We start from the raw sequence: 15,896 nt of genomic DNA on the forward strand, positions 1-15,896 counted from the left end.
TAGACACAGGCTGTTCGACAAAGCATCCATCTCTTGTAGCGACGAAAGGTAAATTTTTGTTTACAAATTTTCCGTTGTGCACTGCTACAAAACAATATGCCCTGACGTATTTCACAACATTTCTGTCACTTCATACTGTTTTGTTATTTCCAGAGACTCTTTGGAAGTCTTCCTTGGCGCACTCTTTTCAAACTGAGTTCCTTAATATCGTATCTTACGATAGTTTAAAATCAGTATGGAAGCATCTTTGTCACATGAGAAAGGTAGCATGAAAAAAGGGCTGCCAGGGGTAATGACAAGAAAGCAAGAAATGAAGACAGCCATAGTTCCCAGGCGGTCGCCGGTCCAAATACTAACGTTGTTGCTTATCTTCGGTGGTCGGACGGGAACAGGTTTTTTTTTAATGTAGTTAGTTTTTGGAATTTAGCGCTCCTACTAAACAGTAGGCTCTGACGCATTTCAAGAGCACATCTGTCGATTCGCAGTGTTTCGTTATTTTCAACGAGTTCCTAGCACTCTTCCTCCGTGCACTCTTGTTCAAACTGAGTTCATTACTGTAATTTCGCATCTTACGTTTAATACAGTAGTTTAAAATGCTTGTGGAAGCATCTTTGTCGCACCTGAGCGTTTTTATGAAAAGAGGGCTGGCAGGTGTAGTGACGTAAAATTTAAAAAAAGAGAGGGAGCCAACAGCACCCGGTGTTCCCAGGCGGTCACCCATCCAAGTACTAACCGGGCCCGATGTTGCTTAACTTCGGTGATCGGACGAGAACCGGTGTATTCAACATGGTATGGCCGTTGGCGTCGTTATACTGTAGCCGCACGGCAGAAGAAGGCTTCGCCTCTCCTCCCAACACACGCAATCGCCGTTTTCGGTGGCGCATTTGACGCAAAGCACGTCCTTCCACCTCGAAGGCGACGCGCAGTGAGGCGCGCCGCCACGTGGACCACACGCACAACACAGCTGCTCGTTGCACCGGCTGTCATTCGTTTGATTCGTGCGGCCTCCGACACTCGCGGGAGACGCACCTTATTATTGTTATCCGGCGCAGGGCTTGGGCGCGGCCGGCGGCGGGGGGACTGCGCGGGGTGTGGCAGTGTCCTGCTGGACCGAGGGAAGCGTTCTCACCTGCCTGACACGCGTCGCGCTTCCAGATATTTGCGTAATTCGCACGGTGCATTCTCGGCTGTCCCCTTCCGTCCCGACTTGTCCCGACTTTGCTCGACTGCCGCTCGCTGCCGCTCGGGTCGCGGTCCATATGACAGCACAAGCACGAGAAACATCTGCGAGATGGGCGCGGGCCGAACCGGCGTGTCCGAGGCGCCGTGTGCGGCCGTTCGGAGCTACCAGAGCAACTCTGTGCTGCGCCGTGCCGTGGAAAGGTGCGAAAACATGCACACTAGACACAGGCTGTTCGACAAAGCATCCATCTCTTGTAGCGACGAAAGGTAAATTTTTGTTTACAAATTTTCCGTTGTGCACTGCTACAAAACAATATGCCCTGACGTATTTCACAACATTTCTGTCACTTCATACTGTTTTGTTATTTCCAGAGACTCTTTGGAAGTCTTCCTTGGCGCACTCTTTTCAAACTGAGTTCCTTAATATCGTATCTTACGATAGTTTAAAATCAGTATGGAAGCATCTTTGTCACATGAGAAAGGTAGCATGAAAAAAGGGCTGCCAGGGGTAATGACAAGAAAGCAAGAAATGAAGACAGCCATAGTTCCCAGGCGGTCGCCGGTCCAAATACTAACGTTGTTGCTTATCTTCGGTGGTCGGACGGGAACAGGTTTTTTTTTAATGTAGTTAGTTTTTGGAATTTAGCGCTCCTACTAAACAGTAGGCTCTGACGCATTTCAAGAGCACATCTGTCGATTCGCAGTGTTTCGTTATTTTCAACGAGTTCCTAGCACTCTTCCTCCGTGCACTCTTGTTCAAACTGAGTTCATTACTGTAATTTCGCATCTTACGTTTAATACAGTAGTTTAAAATGCTTGTGGAAGCATCTTTGTCGCACCTGAGCGTTTTTATGAAAAGAGGGCTGGCAGGTGTAGTGACGTAAAATTTAAAAAAAGAGAGGGAGCCAACAGCACCCGGTGTTCCCAGGCGGTCACCCATCCAAGTACTAACCGGGCCCGATGTTGCTTAACTTCGGTGATCGGACGAGAACCGGTGTATTCAACATGGTATGGCCGTTGGCGTCGTTATACTGTAGCCGCACGGCAGAAGAAGGCTTCGCCTCTCCTCCCAACACACGCAATCGCCGTTTTCGGTGGCGCATTTGACGCAAAGCACGTCCTTCCACCTCGAAGGCGACGCGCAGTGAGGCGCGCCGCCACGTGGACCACACGCACAACACAGCTGCTCGTTGCACCGGCTGTCATTCGTTTGATTCGTGCGGCCTCCGACACTCGCGGGAGACGCACCTTATTATTGTTATCCGGCGCAGGGCTTGGGCGCGGCCGGCGGCGGGGGGACTGCGCGGGGTGTGGCAGTGTCCTGCTGGACCGAGGGAAGCGTTCTCACCTGCCTGACACGCGTCGCGCTTCCAGATATTTGCGTAATTCGCACGGTGCATTCTCGGCTGTCCCCTTCCGTCCCGACTTGTCCCGACTTTGCTCGACTGCCGCTCGCTGCCGCTCGGGTCGCGGTCCATATGACAGCACAAGCACGAGAAACATCTGCGAGATGGGCGCGGGCCGAACCGGCGTGTCCGAGGCGCCGTGTGCGGCCGTTCGGAGCTACCAGAGCAACTCTGTGCTGCGCCGTGCCGTGGAAAGGTGCGAAAACATGCACACTAGACACAGGCTGTTCGACAAAGCATCCATCTCTTGTAGCGACGAAAGGTAAATTTTTGTTTACAAATTTTCCGTTGTGCACTGCTACAAAACAATATGCCCTGACGTATTTCACAACATTTCTGTCACTTCATACTGTTTTGTTATTTCCAGAGACTCTTTGGAAGTCTTCCTTGGCGCACTCTTTTCAAACTGAGTTCCTTAATATCGTATCTTACGATAGTTTAAAATCAGTATGGAAGCATCTTTGTCACATGAGAAAGGTAGCATGAAAAAAGGGCTGCCAGGGGTAATGACAAGAAAGCAAGAAATGAAGACAGCCATAGTTCCCAGGCGGTCGCCGGTCCAAATACTAACGTTGTTGCTTATCTTCGGTGGTCGGACGGGAACAGGTTTTTTTTTAATGTAGTTAGTTTTTGGAATTTAGCGCTCCTACTAAACAGTAGGCTCTGACGCATTTCAAGAGCACATCTGTCGATTCGCAGTGTTTCGTTATTTTCAACGAGTTCCTAGCACTCTTCCTCCGTGCACTCTTGTTCAAACTGAGTTCATTACTGTAATTTCGCATCTTACGTTTAATACAGTAGTTTAAAATGCTTGTGGAAGCATCTTTGTCGCACCTGAGCGTTTTTATGAAAAGAGGGCTGGCAGGTGTAGTGACGTAAAATTTAAAAAAAGAGAGGGAGCCAACAGCACCCGGTGTTCCCAGGCGGTCACCCATCCAAGTACTAACCGGGCCCGATGTTGCTTAACTTCGGTGATCGGACGAGAACCGGTGTATTCAACATGGTATGGCCGTTGGCGTCGTTATACTGTAGCCGCACGGCAGAAGAAGGCTTCGCCTCTCCTCCCAACACACGCAATCGCCGTTTTCGGTGGCGCATTTGACGCAAAGCACGTCCTTCCACCTCGAAGGCGACGCGCAGTGAGGCGCGCCGCCACGTGGACCACACGCACAACACAGCTGCTCGTTGCACCGGCTGTCATTCGTTTGATTCGTGCGGCCTCCGACACTCGCGGGAGACGCACCTTATTATTGTTATCCGGCGCAGGGCTTGGGCGCGGCCGGCGGCGGGGGGACTGCGCGGGGTGTGGCAGTGTCCTGCTGGACCGAGGGAAGCGTTCTCACCTGCCTGACACGCGTCGCGCTTCCAGATATTTGCGTAATTCGCACGGTGCATTCTCGGCTGTCCCCTTCCGTCCCGACTTGTCCCGACTTTGCTCGACTGCCGCTCGCTGCCGCTCGGGTCGCGGTCCATATGACAGCACAAGCACGAGAAACATCTGCGAGATGGGCGCGGGCCGAACCGGCGTGTCCGAGGCGCCGTGTGCGGCCGTTCGGAGCTACCAGAGCAACTCTGTGCTGCGCCGTGCCGTGGAAAGGTGCGAAAACATGCACACTAGACACAGGCTGTTCGACAAAGCATCCATCTCTTGTAGCGACGAAAGGTAAATTTTTGTTTACAAATTTTCCGTTGTGCACTGCTACAAAACAATATGCCCTGACGTATTTCACAACATTTCTGTCACTTCATACTGTTTTGTTATTTCCAGAGACTCTTTGGAAGTCTTCCTTGGCGCACTCTTTTCAAACTGAGTTCCTTAATATCGTATCTTACGATAGTTTAAAATCAGTATGGAAGCATCTTTGTCACATGAGAAAGGTAGCATGAAAAAAGGGCTGCCAGGGGTAATGACAAGAAAGCAAGAAATGAAGACAGCCATAGTTCCCAGGCGGTCGCCGGTCCAAATACTAACGTTGTTGCTTATCTTCGGTGGTCGGACGGGAACAGGTTTTTTTTTAATGTAGTTAGTTTTTGGAATTTAGCGCTCCTACTAAACAGTAGGCTCTGACGCATTTCAAGAGCACATCTGTCGATTCGCAGTGTTTCGTTATTTTCAACGAGTTCCTAGCACTCTTCCTCCGTGCACTCTTGTTCAAACTGAGTTCATTACTGTAATTTCGCATCTTACGTTTAATACAGTAGTTTAAAATGCTTGTGGAAGCATCTTTGTCGCACCTGAGCGTTTTTATGAAAAGAGGGCTGGCAGGTGTAGTGACGTAAAATTTAAAAAAAGAGAGGGAGCCAACAGCACCCGGTGTTCCCAGGCGGTCACCCATCCAAGTACTAACCGGGCCCGATGTTGCTTAACTTCGGTGATCGGACGAGAACCGGTGTATTCAACATGGTATGGCCGTTGGCGTCGTTATACTGTAGCCGCACGGCAGAAGAAGGCTTCGCCTCTCCTCCCAACACACGCAATCGCCGTTTTCGGTGGCGCATTTGACGCAAAGCACGTCCTTCCACCTCGAAGGCGACGCGCAGTGAGGCGCGCCGCCACGTGGACCACACGCACAACACAGCTGCTCGTTGCACCGGCTGTCATTCGTTTGATTCGTGCGGCCTCCGACACTCGCGGGAGACGCACCTTATTATTGTTATCCGGCGCAGGGCTTGGGCGCGGCCGGCGGCGGGGGGACTGCGCGGGGTGTGGCAGTGTCCTGCTGGACCGAGGGAAGCGTTCTCACCTGCCTGACACGCGTCGCGCTTCCAGATATTTGCGTAATTCGCACGGTGCATTCTCGGCTGTCCCCTTCCGTCCCGACTTGTCCCGACTTTGCTCGACTGCCGCTCGCTGCCGCTCGGGTCGCGGTCCATATGACAGCACAAGCACGAGAAACATCTGCGAGATGGGCGCGGGCCGAACCGGCGTGTCCGAGGCGCCGTGTGCGGCCGTTCGGAGCTACCAGAGCAACTCTGTGCTGCGCCGTGCCGTGGAAAGGTGCGAAAACATGCACACTAGACACAGGCTGTTCGACAAAGCATCCATCTCTTGTAGCGACGAAAGGTAAATTTTTGTTTACAAATTTTCCGTTGTGCACTGCTACAAAACAATATGCCCTGACGTATTTCACAACATTTCTGTCACTTCATACTGTTTTGTTATTTCCAGAGACTCTTTGGAAGTCTTCCTTGGCGCACTCTTTTCAAACTGAGTTCCTTAATATCGTATCTTACGATAGTTTAAAATCAGTATGGAAGCATCTTTGTCACATGAGAAAGGTAGCATGAAAAAAGGGCTGCCAGGGGTAATGACAAGAAAGCAAGAAATGAAGACAGCCATAGTTCCCAGGCGGTCGCCGGTCCAAATACTAACGTTGTTGCTTATCTTCGGTGGTCGGACGGGAACAGGTTTTTGTTTAATGTAGTTAGTTTTTGGAATTTAGCGCTCCTACTAAACAGTAGGCTCTGACGCATTTCAAGAGCACATCTGTCGATTCGCAGTGTTTCGTTATTTTCAACGAGTTCCTAGCACTCTTCCTCCGTGCACTCTTGTTCAAACTGAGTTCATTACTGTAATTTCGCATCTTACGTTTAATACAGTAGTTTAAAATGCTTGTGGAAGCATCTTTGTCGCACCTGAGCGTTTTTATGAAAAGAGGGCTGGCAGGTGTAGTGACGTAAAATTTAAAAAAAGAGAGGGAGCCAACAGCACCCGGTGTTCCCAGGCGGTCACCCATCCAAGTACTAACCGGGCCCGATGTTGCTTAACTTCGGTGATCGGACGAGAACCGGTGTATTCAACATGGTATGGCCGTTGGCGTCGTTATACTGTAGCCGCACGGCAGAAGAAGGCTTCGCCTCTCCTCCCAACACACGCAATCGCCGTTTTCGGTGGCGCATTTGACGCAAAGCACGTCCTTCCACCTCGAAGGCGACGCGCAGTGAGGCGCGCCGCCACGTGGACCACACGCACAACACAGCTGCTCGTTGCACCGGCTGTCATTCGTTTGATTCGTGCGGCCTCCGACACTCGCGGGAGACGCACCTTATTATTGTTATCCGGCGCAGGGCTTGGGCGCGGCCGGCGGCGGGGGGACTGCGCGGGGTGTGGCAGTGTCCTGCTGGACCGAGGGAAGCGTTCTCACCTGCCTGACACGCGTCGCGCTTCCAGATATTTGCGTAATTCGCACGGTGCATTCTCGGCTGTCCCCTTCCGTCCCGACTTGTCCCGACTTTGCTCGACTGCCGCTCGCTGCCGCTCGGGTCGCGGTCCATATGACAGCACAAGCACGAGAAACATCTGCGAGATGGGCGCGGGCCGAACCGGCGTGTCCGAGGCGCCGTGTGCGGCCGTTCGGAGCTACCAGAGCAACTCTGTGCTGCGCCGTGCCGTGGAAAGGTGCGAAAACATGCACACTAGACACAGGCTGTTCGACAAAGCATCCATCTCTTGTAGCGACGAAAGGTAAATTTTTGTTTACAAATTTTCCGTTGTGCACTGCTACAAAACAATATGCCCTGACGTATTTCACAACATTTCTGTCACTTCATACTGTTTTGTTATTTCCAGAGACTCTTTGGAAGTCTTCCTTGGCGCACTCTTTTCAAACTGAGTTCCTTAATATCGTATCTTACGATAGTTTAAAATCAGTATGGAAGCATCTTTGTCACATGAGAAAGGTAGCATGAAAAAAGGGCTGCCAGGGGTAATGACAAGAAAGCAAGAAATGAAGACAGCCATAGTTCCCAGGCGGTCGCCGGTCCAAATACTAACGTTGTTGCTTATCTTCGGTGGTCGGACGGGAACAGGTTTTTGTTTAATGTAGTTAGTTTTTGGAATTTAGCGCTCCTACTAAACAGTAGGCTCTGACGCATTTCAAGAGCACATCTGTCGATTCGCAGTGTTTCGTTATTTTCAACGAGTTCCTAGCACTCTTCCTCCGTGCACTCTTGTTCAAACTGAGTTCATTACTGTAATTTCGCATCTTACGTTTAATACAGTAGTTTAAAATGCTTGTGGAAGCATCTTTGTCGCACCTGAGCGTTTTTATGAAAAGAGGGCTGGCAGGTGTAGTGACGTAAAATTTAAAAAAAGAGAGGGAGCCAACAGCACCCGGTGTTCCCAGGCGGTCACCCATCCAAGTACTAACCGGGCCCGATGTTGCTTAACTTCGGTGATCGGACGAGAACCGGTGTATTCAACATGGTATGGCCGTTGGCGTCGTTATACTGTAGCCGCACGGCAGAAGAAGGCTTCGCCTCTCCTCCCAACACACGCAATCGCCGTTTTCGGTGGCGCATTTGACGCAAAGCACGTCCTTCCACCTCGAAGGCGACGCGCAGTGAGGCGCGCCGCCACGTGGACCACACGCACAACACAGCTGCTCGTTGCACCGGCTGTCATTCGTTTGATTCGTGCGGCCTCCGACACTCGCGGGAGACGCACCTTATTATTGTTATCCGGCGCAGGGCTTGGGCGCGGCCGGCGGCGGGGGGACTGCGCGGGGTGTGGCAGTGTCCTGCTGGACCGAGGGAAGCGTTCTCACCTGCCTGACACGCGTCGCGCTTCCAGATATTTGCGTAATTCGCACGGTGCATTCTCGGCTGTCCCCTTCCGTCCCGACTTGTCCCGACTTTGCTCGACTGCCGCTCGCTGCCGCTCGGGTCGCGGTCCATATGACAGCACAAGCACGAGAAACATCTGCGAGATGGGCGCGGGCCGAACCGGCGTGTCCGAGGCGCCGTGTGCGGCCGTTCGGAGCTACCAGAGCAACTCTGTGCTGCGCCGTGCCGTGGAAAGGTGCGAAAACATGCACACTAGACACAGGCTGTTCGACAAAGCATCCATCTCTTGTAGCGACGAAAGGTAAATTTTTGTTTACAAATTTTCCGTTGTGCACTGCTACAAAACAATATGCCCTGACGTATTTCACAACATTTCTGTCACTTCATACTGTTTTGTTATTTCCAGAGACTCTTTGGAAGTCTTCCTTGGCGCACTCTTTTCAAACTGAGTTCCTTAATATCGTATCTTACGATAGTTTAAAATCAGTATGGAAGCATCTTTGTCACATGAGAAAGGTAGCATGAAAAAAGGGCTGCCAGGGGTAATGACAAGAAAGCAAGAAATGAAGACAGCCATAGTTCCCAGGCGGTCGCCGGTCCAAATACTAACGTTGTTGCTTATCTTCGGTGGTCGGACGGGAACAGGTTTTTTTTTAATGTAGTTAGTTTTTGGAATTTAGCGCTCCTACTAAACAGTAGGCTCTGACGCATTTCAAGAGCACATCTGTCGATTCGCAGTGTTTCGTTATTTTCAACGAGTTCCTAGCACTCTTCCTCCGTGCACTCTTGTTCAAACTGAGTTCATTACTGTAATTTCGCATCTTACGTTTAATACAGTAGTTTAAAATGCTTGTGGAAGCATCTTTGTCGCACCTGAGCGTTTTTATGAAAAGAGGGCTGGCAGGTGTAGTGACGTAAAATTTAAAAAAAGAGAGGGAGCCAACAGCACCCGGTGTTCCCAGGCGGTCACCCATCCAAGTACTAACCGGGCCCGATGTTGCTTAACTTCGGTGATCGGACGAGAACCGGTGTATTCAACATGGTATGGCCGTTGGCGTCGTTATACTGTAGCCGCACGGCAGAAGAAGGCTTCGCCTCTCCTCCCAACACACGCAATCGCCGTTTTCGGTGGCGCATTTGACGCAAAGCACGTCCTTCCACCTCGAAGGCGACGCGCAGTGAGGCGCGCCGCCACGTGGACCACACGCACAACACAGCTGCTCGTTGCACCGGCTGTCATTCGTTTGATTCGTGCGGCCTCCGACACTCGCGGGAGACGCACCTTATTATTGTTATCCGGCGCAGGGCTTGGGCGCGGCCGGCGGCGGGGGGACTGCGCGGGGTGTGGCAGTGTCCTGCTGGACCGAGGGAAGCGTTCTCACCTGCCTGACACGCGTCGCGCTTCCAGATATTTGCGTAATTCGCACGGTGCATTCTCGGCTGTCCCCTTCCGTCCCGACTTGTCCCGACTTTGCTCGACTGCCGCTCGCTGCCACTCGGGTCGCGGTCCATATGACAGCACAAGCACGAGAAACATCTGCGAGATGGGCGCGGGCCGAACCGGCGTGTCCGAGGCGCCGTGTGCGGCCGTTCGGAGCTACCAGAGCAACTCTGTGCTGCGCCGTGCCGTGGAAAGGTGCGAAAACATGCACACTAGACACAGGCTGTTCGACAAAGCATCCATCTCTTGTAGCGACGAAAGGTAAATTTTTGTTTACAAATTTTCCGTTGTGCACTGCTACAAAACAATATGCCCTGACGTATTTCACAACATTTCTGTCACTTCATACTGTTTTGTTATTTCCAGAGACTCTTTGGAAGTCTTCCTTGGCGCACTCTTTTCAAACTGAGTTCCTTAATATCGTATCTTACGATAGTTTAAAATCAGTATGGAAGCATCTTTGTCACATGAGAAAGGTAGCATGAAAAAAGGGCTGCCAGGGGTAATGACAAGAAAGCAAGAAATGAAGACAGCCATAGTTCCCAGGCGGTCGCCGGTCCAAATACTAACGTTGTTGCTTATCTTCGGTGGTCGGACGGGAACAGGTTTTTGTTTAATGTAGTTAGTTTTTGGAATTTAGCGCTCCTACTAAACAGTAGGCTCTGACGCATTTCAAGAGCACATCTGTCGATTCGCAGTGTTTCGTTATTTTCAACGAGTTCCTAGCACTCTTCCTCCGTGCACTCTTGTTCAAACTGAGTTCATTACTGTAATTTCGCATCTTACGTTTAATACAGTAGTTTAAAATGCTTGTGGAAGCATCTTTGTCGCACCTGAGCGTTTTTATGAAAAGAGGGCTGGCAGGTGTAGTGACGTAAAATTTAAAAAAAGAGAGGGAGCCAACAGCACCCGGTGTTCCCAGGCGGTCACCCATCCAAGTACTAACCGGGCCCGATGTTGCTTAACTTCGGTGATCGGACGAGAACCGGTGTATTCAACATGGTATGGCCGTTGGCGTCGTTATACTGTAGCCGCACGGCAGAAGAAGGCTTCGCCTCTCCTCCCAACACACGCAATCGCCGTTTTCGGTGGCGCATTTGACGCAAAGCACGTCCTTCCACCTCGAAGGCGACGCGCAGTGAGGCGCGCCGCCACGTGGACCACACGCACAACACAGCTGCTCGTTGCACCGGCTGTCATTCGTTTGATTCGTGCGGCCTCCGACACTCGCGGGAGACGCACCTTATTATTGTTATCCGGCGCAGGGCTTGGGCGCGGCCGGCGGCGGGGGGACTGCGCGGGGTGTGGCAGTGTCCTGCTGGACCGAGGGAAGCGTTCTCACCTGCCTGACACGCGTCGCGCTTCCAGATATTTGCGTAATTCGCACGGTGCATTCTCGGCTGTCCCCTTCCGTCCCGACTTGTCCCGACTTTGCTCGACTGCCGCTCGCTGCCGCTCGGGTCGCGGTCCATATGACAGCACAAGCACGAGAAACATCTGCGAGATGGGCGCGGGCCGAACCGGCGTGTCCGAGGCGCCGTGTGCGGCCGTTCGGAGCTACCAGAGCAACTCTGTGCTGCGCCGTGCCGTGGAAAGGTGCGAAAACATGCACACTAGACACAGGCTGTTCGACAAAGCATCCATCTCTTGTAGCGACGAAAGGTAAATTTTTGTTTACAAATTTTCCGTTGTGCACTGCTACAAAACAATATGCCCTGACGTATTTCACAACATTTCTGTCACTTCATACTGTTTTGTTATTTCCAGAGACTCTTTGGAAGTCTTCCTTGGCGCACTCTTTTCAAACTGAGTTCCTTAATATCGTATCTTACGATAGTTTAAAATCAGTATGGAAGCATCTTTGTCACATGAGAAAGGTAGCATGAAAAAAGGGCTGCCAGGGGTAATGACAAGAAAGCAAGAAATGAAGACAGCCATAGTTCCCAGGCGGTCGCCGGTCCAAATACTAACGTTGTTGCTTATCTTCGGTGGTCGGACGGGAACAGGTTTTTTTTTAATGTAGTTAGTTTTTGGAATTTAGCGCTCCTACTAAACAGTAGGCTCTGACGCATTTCAAGAGCACATCTGTCGATTCGCAGTGTTTCGTTATTTTCAACGAGTTCCTAGCACTCTTCCTCCGTGCACTCTTGTTCAAACTGAGTTCATTACTGTAATTTCGCATCTTACGTTTAATACAGTAGTTTAAAATGCTTGTGGAAGCATCTTTGTCGCACCTGAGCGTTTTTATGAAAAGAGGGCTGGCAGGTGTAGTGACGTAAAATTTAAAAAAAGAGAGGGAGCCAACAGCACCCGGTGTTCCCAGGCGGTCACCCATCCAAGTACTAACCGGGCCCGATGTTGCTTAACTTCGGTGATCGGACGAGAACCGGTGTATTCAACATGGTATGGCCGTTGGCGTCGTTATACTGTAGCCGCACGGCAGAAGAAGGCTTCGCCTCTCCTCCCAACACACGCAATCGCCGTTTTCGGTGGCGCATTTGACGCAAAGCACGTCCTTCCACCTCGAAGGCGACGCGCAGTGAGGCGCGCCGCCACGTGGACCACACGCACAACACAGCTGCTCGTTGCACCGGCTGTCATTCGTTTGATTCGTGCGGCCTCCGACACTCGCGGGAGACGCACCTTATTATTGTTATCCGGCGCAGGGCTTGGGCGCGGCCGGCGGCGGGGGGACTGCGCGGGGTGTGGCAGTGTCCTGCTGGACCGAGGGAAGCGTTCTCACCTGCCTGACACGCGTCGCGCTTCCAGATATTTGCGTAATTCGCACGGTGCATTCTCGGCTGTCCCCTTCCGTCCCGACTTGTCCCGACTTTGCTCGACTGCCGCTCGCTGCCACTCGGGTCGCGGTCCATATGACAGCACAAGCACGAGAAACATCTGCGAGATGGGCGCGGGCCGAACCGGCGTGTCCGAGGCGCCGTGTGCGGCCGTTCGGAGCTACCAGAGCAACTCTGTGCTGCGCCGTGCCGTGGAAAGGTGCGAAAACATGCACACTAGACACAGGCTGTTCGACAAAGCATCCATCTCTTGTAGCGACGAAAGGTAAATTTTTGTTTACAAATTTTCCGTTGTGCACTGCTACAAAACAATATGCCCTGACGTATTTCACAACATTTCTGTCACTTCATACTGTTTTGTTATTTCCAGAGACTCTTTGGAAGTCTTCCTTGGCGCACTCTTTTCAAACTGAGTTCCTTAATATCGTATCTTACGATAGTTTAAAATCAGTATGGAAGCATCTTTGTCACATGAGAAAGGTAGCATGAAAAAAGGGCTGCCAGGGGTAATGACAAGAAAGCAAGAAATGAAGACAGCCATAGTTCCCAGGCGGTCGCCGGTCCAAATACTAACGTTGTTGCTTATCTTCGGTGGTCGGACGGGAACAGGTTTTTGTTTAATGTAGTTAGTTTTTGGAATTTAGCGCTCCTACTAAACAGTAGGCTCTGACGCATTTCAAGAGCACATCTGTCGATTCGCAGTGTTTCGTTATTTTCAACGAGTTCCTAGCACTCTTCCTCCGTGCACTCTTGTTCAAACTGAGTTCATTACTGTAATTTCGCATCTTACGTTTAATACAGTAGTTTAAAATGCTTGTGGAAGCATCTTTGTCGCACCTGAGCGTTTTTATGAAAAGAGGGCTGGCAGGTGTAGTGACGTAAAATTTAAAAAAAGAGAGGGAGCCAACAGCACCCGGTGTTCCCAGGCGGTCACCCATCCAAGTACTAACCGGGCCCGATGTTGCTTAACTTCGGTGATCGGACGAGAACCGGTGTATTCAACATGGTATGGCCGTTGGCGTCGTTATACTGTAGCCGCACGGCAGAAGAAGGCTTCGCCTCTCCTCCCAACACACGCAATCGCCGTTTTCGGTGGCGCATTTGACGCAAAGCACGTCCTTCCACCTCGAAGGCGACGCGCAGTGAGGCGCGCCGCCACGTGGACCACACGCACAACACAGCTGCTCGTTGCACCGGCTGTCATTCGTTTGATTCGTGCGGCCTCCGACACTCGCGGGAGACGCACCTTATTATTGTTATCCGGCGCAGGGCTTGGGCGCGGCCGGCGGCGGGGGGACGGCGCGGGGTGTGGCAGTGTCCTGCTGGACCGAGGGAAGCGTTCTCACCTGCCTGACACGCGTCGCGCTTCCAGATATTTGCGTAATTCGCACGGTGCATTCTCGGCTGTCCCCTTCCGTCCCGACTTGTCCCGACTTTGCTCGACTGCCGCTCGCTGCCGCTCGGGTCGCGGTCCATATGACAGCACAAGCACGAGAAACATCTGCGAGATGGGCGCGGGCCGAACCGGCGTGTCCGAGGCGCCGTGTGCGGCCGTTCGGAGCTACCAGAGCAACTCTGTGCTGCGCCGTGCCGTGGAAAGGTGCGAAAACATGCACACTAGACACAGGCTGTTCGACAAAGCATCCATCTCTTGTAGCGACGAAAGGTAAATTTTTGTTTACAAATTTTCCGTTGTGCACTGCTACAAAACAATATGCCCTGACGTATTTCACAACATTTCTGTCACTTCATACTGTTTTGTTATTTCCAGAGACTCTTTGGAAGTCTTCCTTGGCGCACTCTTTTCAAACTGAGTTCCTTAATATCGTATCTTACGATAGTTTAAAATCAGTATGGAAGCATCTTTGTCACATGAGAAAGGTAGCATGAAAAAAGGGCTGCCAGGGGTAATGACAAGAAAGCAAGAAATGAAGACAGCCATAGTTCCCAGGCGGTCGCCGGTCCAAATACTAACGTTGTTGCTTATCTTCGGTGGTCGGACGGGAACAGGTTTTTTTTTAATGTAGTTAGTTTTTGGAATTTAGCGCTCCTACTAAACAGTAGGCTCTGACGCATTTCAAGAGCACATCTGTCGATTCGCAGTGTTTCGTTATTTTCAACGAGTTCCTAGCACTCTTCCTCCGTGCACTCTTGTTCAAACTGAGTTCATTACTGTAATTTCGCATCTTACGTTTAATACAGTAGTTTAAAATGCTTGTGGAAGCATCTTTGTCGCACCTGAGCGTTTTTATGAAAAGAGGGCTGGCAGGTGTAGTGACGTAAAATTTAAAAAAAGAGAGGGAGCCAACAGCACCCGGTGTTCCCAGGCGGTCACCCATCCAAGTACTAACCGGGCCCGATGTTGCTTAACTTCGGTGATCGGACGAGAACCGGTGTATTCAACATGGTATGGCCGTTGGCGTCGTTATACTGTAGCCGCACGGCAGAAGAAGGCTTCGCCTCTCCTCCCAACACACGCAATCGCCGTTTTCGGTGGCGCATTTGACGCAAAGCACGTCCTTCCACCTCGAAGGCGACGCGCAGTGAGGCGCGCCGCCACGTGGACCACACGCACAACACAGCTGCTCGTTGCACCGGCTGTCATTCGTTTGATTCGTGCGGCCTCCGACACTCGCGGGAGACGCACCTTATTATTGTTATCCGGCGCAGGGCTTGGGCGCGGCCGGCGGCGGGGGGACTGCGCGGGGTGTGGCAGTGTCCTGCTGGACCGAGGGAAGCGTTCTCACCTGCCTGACACGCGTCGCGCTTCCAGATATTTGCGTAATTCGCACGGTGCATTCTCGGCTGTCCCCTTCCGTCCCGACTTGTCCCGACTTTGCTCGACTGCCGCTCGCTGCCACTCGGGTCGCGGTCCATATGACAGCACAAGCACGAGAAACATCTGCGAGATGGGCGCGGGCCGAACCGGCGTGTCCGAGGCGCCGTGTGCGGCCGTTCGGAGCTACCAGAGCAACTCTGTGCTGCGCCGTGCCGTGGAAAGGTGCGAAAACATGCACACTAGACACAGGCTGTTCGACAAAGCATCCATCTCTTGTAGCGACGAAAGGTAAATTTTTGTTTACAAATTTTCCGTTGTGCACTGCTACAAAACAATATGCCCTGACGTATTTCACAACATTTCTGTCACTTCATACTGTTTTGTTATTTCCAGAGACTCTTTGGAAGTCTTCCTTGGCGCACTCTTTTCAAACTGAGTTCCTTAATATCGTATCTTACGATAGTTTAAAATCAGTATGGAAGCATCTTTGTCACATGAGAAAGGTAGCATGAAAAAAGGGCTGCCAGGGGTAATGACAAGAAAGCAAGAAATGAAGACAGCCATAGTTCCCAGGCGGTCGCCGGTCCAAATACTAACGTTGTTGCTTATCTTCGGTGGTCGGACGGGAACAGGTTTTTGTTTAATGTAGTTAGTTTTTGGAATTTAGCGCTCCTACTAAACAGTAGGCTCTGACGCATTTCAAGAGCACATCTGTCGATTCGCAG

General features: G+C 51.5%; 11 non-coding genes across 11 annotated transcripts; all 11 read right to left on the bottom strand.

Annotated features, from left to right (window-relative positions):
- Positions 1-684: 684 nt before the first annotated feature.
- Positions 685-803, bottom strand: LOC126273505 (5S ribosomal RNA). Its single transcript, XR_007549356.1, has one exon. It is a non-coding gene; the product is annotated as a 5S ribosomal RNA (ribosomal RNA).
- A 1,282-nt stretch (positions 804-2,085) lies between these two features.
- LOC126273506 (5S ribosomal RNA) lies at positions 2,086-2,204 on the bottom strand. The gene has a single exon (XR_007549357.1). It is a non-coding gene; the product is annotated as a 5S ribosomal RNA (ribosomal RNA).
- Positions 2,205-3,486: 1,282 nt separating this feature from the next.
- On the bottom strand, positions 3,487-3,605 carry LOC126273507 (5S ribosomal RNA). Its single transcript, XR_007549358.1, has one exon. It is a non-coding gene; the product is annotated as a 5S ribosomal RNA (ribosomal RNA).
- A 1,282-nt stretch (positions 3,606-4,887) lies between these two features.
- LOC126273508 (5S ribosomal RNA) lies at positions 4,888-5,006 on the bottom strand. Its single transcript, XR_007549359.1, has one exon. It is a non-coding gene; the product is annotated as a 5S ribosomal RNA (ribosomal RNA).
- A 1,282-nt stretch (positions 5,007-6,288) lies between these two features.
- LOC126273509 (5S ribosomal RNA) lies at positions 6,289-6,407 on the bottom strand. Its single transcript, XR_007549360.1, has one exon. It is a non-coding gene; the product is annotated as a 5S ribosomal RNA (ribosomal RNA).
- Positions 6,408-7,689: 1,282 nt separating this feature from the next.
- Positions 7,690-7,808, bottom strand: LOC126273511 (5S ribosomal RNA). Its single transcript, XR_007549361.1, has one exon. It is a non-coding gene; the product is annotated as a 5S ribosomal RNA (ribosomal RNA).
- A 1,282-nt stretch (positions 7,809-9,090) lies between these two features.
- Positions 9,091-9,209, bottom strand: LOC126273512 (5S ribosomal RNA). Its single transcript, XR_007549362.1, has one exon. It is a non-coding gene; the product is annotated as a 5S ribosomal RNA (ribosomal RNA).
- Positions 9,210-10,491: 1,282 nt separating this feature from the next.
- On the bottom strand, positions 10,492-10,610 carry LOC126273513 (5S ribosomal RNA). Its single transcript, XR_007549363.1, has one exon. It is a non-coding gene; the product is annotated as a 5S ribosomal RNA (ribosomal RNA).
- Positions 10,611-11,892: 1,282 nt separating this feature from the next.
- On the bottom strand, positions 11,893-12,011 carry LOC126273514 (5S ribosomal RNA). Its single transcript, XR_007549364.1, has one exon. It is a non-coding gene; the product is annotated as a 5S ribosomal RNA (ribosomal RNA).
- A 1,282-nt stretch (positions 12,012-13,293) lies between these two features.
- LOC126273516 (5S ribosomal RNA) lies at positions 13,294-13,412 on the bottom strand. The gene has a single exon (XR_007549366.1). It is a non-coding gene; the product is annotated as a 5S ribosomal RNA (ribosomal RNA).
- Positions 13,413-14,694: 1,282 nt separating this feature from the next.
- Positions 14,695-14,813, bottom strand: LOC126273517 (5S ribosomal RNA). Its single transcript, XR_007549367.1, has one exon. It is a non-coding gene; the product is annotated as a 5S ribosomal RNA (ribosomal RNA).
- Positions 14,814-15,896: the final 1,083 nt, after the last annotated feature.

Source organism: Schistocerca gregaria, chromosome 5, assembly GCF_023897955.1.
Source record: "Schistocerca gregaria isolate iqSchGreg1 chromosome 5, iqSchGreg1.2, whole genome shotgun sequence".
Taxonomy (NCBI): domain Eukaryota; kingdom Metazoa; phylum Arthropoda; class Insecta; order Orthoptera; family Acrididae; genus Schistocerca; species Schistocerca gregaria.